This window comes from Amblyomma americanum, chromosome 8 (genome assembly GCF_052857255.1).
Source record: "Amblyomma americanum isolate KBUSLIRL-KWMA chromosome 8, ASM5285725v1, whole genome shotgun sequence".
In the NCBI taxonomy this organism is placed as follows: domain Eukaryota; kingdom Metazoa; phylum Arthropoda; class Arachnida; order Ixodida; family Ixodidae; genus Amblyomma; species Amblyomma americanum.
In genome coordinates, this window is record NC_135504.1 from 38,283,814 (window position 1) to 38,289,113 (window position 5,300).

The following is a 5,300-nucleotide window of genomic DNA, read 5'->3' on the forward strand; positions in this document are numbered from 1 at the left end:
GTTTTTAAAGAGCAAAATCAGAAAAGAGTTTAGAACCTTAGCCATCTGCTGCGCAAGCCCCATCACATGGCCTGCAGCAATGTTTTCTTTTTATTTTGTGTTTTTGTTTACCTTTAGTGTCCATACGGATAGTACAGAGGGGTAAGGGAAGAAGACACAGTAAGAAGAATATCAATCCCTCATGACTGGGGCAAGACTGTAATAAAATATATACCCTGCCTAAACAAATTTCATCGAAGCTTCATTAAAAGGAAGAAAGGTTTGTTCCTATTATAAGGGAATCAGTTTAAAATAAATTTTCCGTCAAGCATGCATGGTGGTTCGGACTTTTCACAACGATAACACAGGGATTGGCACACTTACTGTTGGCGCCTAATTATCCTCCACACTGGAAATAGCTTTTCTTTCAAATGTTTTGCTTGAATTATTGAATGATGTAGTAATATATGTTATATTCTCAGTATGGTGCTTGCACTTACGCGCTATTTTTACAGCTCTCCCTTGGCAACACCTCAGCAAGCCGGTACTGGCTCTAATTTGCGTCATGAGTTCTAATCAACTCATTCATAATGATAAGGATTTCACTCAAAGCGCACTTCCCACTGCGCACGTTTCTGTTGAGTGCGTAGCTGACAAGGAACTCTGTACGATAGACAGACTGGTATACAGTTCACCTACGGCAGGCAAAACAATCAGTGGGACATACTGAGACAATGTTGACGCTAAACGTCGGAAAACGCGAGTCAATATCACCAGAAGTCAGATGGAGCAAGGAACATAGGCAATTTTCTGGAATAAGTTCACAGTGGGAGCAAGGCAGGAATAATCTGGTGTGATGCAAGAGGCCTTTGTCGGACTGGGGCCCATATCGAGCGCTGTGATGATGGTGATGAAGTATGGTGCGCCGAAAGTGAGAAAGCGTGTTTGTCTGCTTCTGAAAACAGGAGCAACTTTATTATTGACAGCTTGGTGACTTTAAAGACACGCCGTAGCGCAATTAGCCTTCATGGCTATGCCAAGCTACGTAGTAAAGAAAGTGAAATTTAATTCACGCATCATTTATGAGTGTGATGAGATAAGCCACCGCCAAAACGCTTGCAAGCTTGCACAACTTTTGCTCCTGCAATACCCAGCAGCGCTGTTACTTTTGTAGCCTTTTTGCCGAAAGCGAGAATAAACAACAATGCGGCGTAAAATGGCATCTGTATAGAAAGTGGCAAATGTAAAGATTTTTCACGTCTGCTTGACTCATTTTCGTTCCGTTTTCTCAGCGGAAAGCAATAATCCCGGTATCTGGTTCGGAGTTGGTATCGGCTATGTAGCTAACGTTGGAAAAATATTCAGACAAGGATATGTGACTGCCTTCGAGAAGAGTTCTGGTCTCTCCTATGGTCCTGCTGTCGGCTACGGGACTAGCCTTGGTAAAGGCTCCAGTCTGGGCTATAGATTTAACGCCGGTAAGACGTCTGGTATCGGGTATGAGGCTGGTACTGGCAAGTATTCCGGACTTGGCTACGGTGATAACTTCGTCAAGGCTTCGAGCCTTGGCTATGGTTCTACACTCCGATATGATGCTGGCCTCGGAAAAGTCTCCGGTTTTAGCTATGGAACTAGCATCGACGAGTCTTCCGGATTCGGCTATAGTGGCAACTTCGGCCTTAGTTGCGCTGCGGATCTTAGATACACTGCAGGCTTTGGCAACGCTTCTGGTCTCGGCTGTGGTGCTGACTTCAGCAAGGGTTGTGACCTTGGTTATGACGCTAATTTCGGCTACGGGGCTGGCCTCGGCAAGACCTCAGGTCTATGGTATGGACTTAAGGTGGAGAAGACGTCTGGGCTTGGCTACGGGGCTGGGTTTGGCAAGACTTCTGGCTTCAATTATGGAGGTAGCTTCTGCACGGCTTTTGGACTTGGTTATGACACTTATTTAAGATATGGGGCTGGCTCTGCCAAGGCTTCTGGCCCACGGTATGGCTCTGCCCTCGGAAAGACTTCCGGCTTTGGTTCTAGTCTTGGACTGGGGCTCAGTGGCGGCATTTGCCAAGGCTACAGGACCCAGTTACAGCAGTGTTCTTGGTTACAGTGCCGGCTTAAGCAAAACTTGTCACCTTATTTATGGCATTGGCCCGAGCAAGATGGCTGGCTTTGGCTACGTGTTCGGCATCGACCAGAGTTCCGGCTTGGGATATGGTGCTGGTCAATGTTACGGGAATAGTCTCGGGAACCCATCAGGTCTTGGCTTCGGATATGGCTTTGGCAAGGCCTCCAGCGTAGGTTATGACACTGGCATCTACGCCGCCAATGCTGGCTATTACCCTGGGTCTGGTTTCGGCTAAGTAGTCTCTGCAGGATTCAGAAAGTTCGGCTGTGGTGCCAAGCGATGGTGTGTAACTGTTATGGCTAAGCTGCCAACATGGTCAAGGCTCTCGATGTCAATGTTGGTTTAGTGGTAGTTTAAAATAAGAAAGTAAGTGCCGAAAATTGTAAGGGCGTGGCACCTTGAAAAAAGGAGGGTACGCACCGTGCTCGTGGCTCTTGTGCTTTCAACTAATTGTATTTTATGAGATTAATAATAAATCAATGCACGCCAGCTACTCCAGTACGGTTCGCCAGGGGTGAAAATAATAGCACTACGGCTGCATACGTAAAAATTACACAGCACACTTAAGACTACCTACGTGCTATGAATGCGAAAGCATGCACGCGTGGTGCTCGGCTGCGGCGATGGCGAGCTCCATTAATGCAGTGGCAAGCGAAGCTGATGTGTTCGCGCCGCCCGAATGGAAGTTGATGAAGACGGTGATATGCAACTCAGCGCGAGAGGCTGGCAATTTAGTATGCGCGGTCTTGTGCAGTAGCAATAAAGAGAACAAATGCGGTGATAGCGCACTGCTGGGATGAAGTGGCCACGAAGTTGATCTGTTCGCGTCGACCTGGGTTCGTAACCCACTTTGGAGAGAAGTTTGATTTAAGAACTGTATATTTATTTCTTTTCTGATGTCGTCACATGGGTTCTCGGACCGTCTGGCGTGGACAGGGCCGGATTTTCCGCCTCATTATTTTTATAATTATTTCGCATCAACAAGCGGCCATAGAAAATATTTCTTCTTGTCCCATCGCATCTCCCAAAGTTTTTTTATTGTTACAGCATTGGGAATTCAAAAGTGAAACAAAGACAAGAACTGAAGTGATCCAATTTGGTTTTAAGAAATTTTGTTTTGGCTATGCGAGCCAGTCTTCCAAAACAAAGCATGATAACATACTGTTCTCGTTGCTGCAGATTTCGCGCATAAATATGTTGACATTCTTGGCATAGTGATCATTTCTTTCTTAATTTATTTTTTCAGAAAACACGCAATGGCTAGCCTGCGTAGATTCGTACCAGCTTATCTCTCAGCCAGCAGAAAAAAGCAATGAGTGCAAATCTGTTTCATTACCAAAGCAACACACTTAAGTAAAATATTTATGTGCTTAATGAGCGAATGTTTTTCTTTGAGAAAAAATGCTCTTTTTAAAATTTCGGACTGGCAATGTCACGTAATTTGTGCCAGAATCATTTCATCGGTGCCAAGTTTGTCTATCATGCTGGTATATTTCGAAATAAAAGCCGACTGCATCTCATTGCGTCCTGTGAATATTTGTAGACTTAGCTAGAGTTTTCAATGTGCGGAGAGTTACAGCTCTGAATGAAAGCCAGAGAACATCTCAGACTGTGACTGTTTCCAGCAGAATCCCCTCTTCAAACGCAATCATTTGTGTTTGCTATGTGCACCCAGCGGCACCTAACGCAATCATCTATGAGTCAAATGAAAAAAAGTTCAATATTAAGTTCTTGAGTAGCGGAGTTACTCAGCTGGCCAGAAAAAAAATGTCATTGTAGAGTTGTCCATGATCTAGAATGAAACGATATCCACGAATACCGGGCAAGTTACCTTCAGATGTTTGTTCATTGCCAGCACATTTATTTTAAACCTCTGTGTCAACGTTCTAGGTCAAAATTTTTGAATAACAGAAAACTGCAAGGTCCTTGTATATAAAGAAATTAATGGTCCATTCTTCCTATATGTAGTAAAATCTTCCTATTACAGTGCTTCCATCGCTCGCATTGAGACTGCCATAGAAAACCAATGGGAACCCTGTTGAAGATTGCAAAAACGTTAATAGCAAAACAATACAAGTCTGCCGACGGGAGATCTGCTGATATATTGATTGTTATAGTGAAATATTGCGTAATATGAAAAAATTGCGTTCGTAAACTCTTCCCTGTTGACAAATGCTTTAGTCCATAGCTTTTGGAAGCCATCTTGGAGGCTTATTCAATGTAATGACGCGATACATGGGACTGGAGCAAATTGAAAGAGTTCTCATAAGAAATATTCATCTCAGCATCGTGCAGGAACTGAAGGGGCTAATCGAGGTGAGATCTGGCGGTTATAAGATACTGGAGTAACAAACTGGCCTAGATCTCGACCGACAGCGGACAGAACTTTTGTAGGAGCGAGGGAACGAGTCAGTAGTATTTGTAAATTCGCTGTAAAGAAGGATTTCGCTTCAAATGACATGCTTCGCTTTAACCGATGAAGGCGTGAATGGTATCCGGACGATGAATGACAGCTTTAGCAATAAAGTCGATTAATGTAAACGGCATGCTGGGTTTAACGTACCGAAGCGACTCATGGTCTATGAGGGACGCTGCAGTGGCGGCCGCGAGATTAATTTAGATAGCTTGTGGCTTTAAACGTGCGCTCACATCGCACTGTACAAAGGCGCTTTTGCATTTGGCCTCCATCTATATGCGGCCACCGTGGCCGGGATTCGATCGCGTGGCCTTGGGTCAGCAGCCGAACGCCAACGCTACTGAGCCACTGCGCCTTTTAATAACTTAATGTGCATTTGAAGTTGCTGGAACAGCAGCAGCCAGGCAGTATAAGTTGCAAGCTCCTGCAAAAACAAAACTTATTGTTAATAAACACCAGAGGGTGAAATTCCCTAACCACACAGAAAATGCAAAATGGGCAAAACTGTCATTACTTACCGATAAATGTGCGGTAACCGAAACAAAAAGTCATAATATGAAGAATATTGAGCAAGCACTGTAGCGCGGAGAAACCCTCATGTCCAACATTCTTGGACAAAAATTTTGAATATTAGTGAACTCTAAGGTACTGTTATAGAAATATATATTCTTCCGATAGGTTCCAAAATCTCCTTTTTTTCGCTCGCATGGAGCAGTTAAGACTCCTATAGAAAACCAATGGGGAACGCTTTCGACGGTAGCAAAGGTGTTAATAGCAATAAAG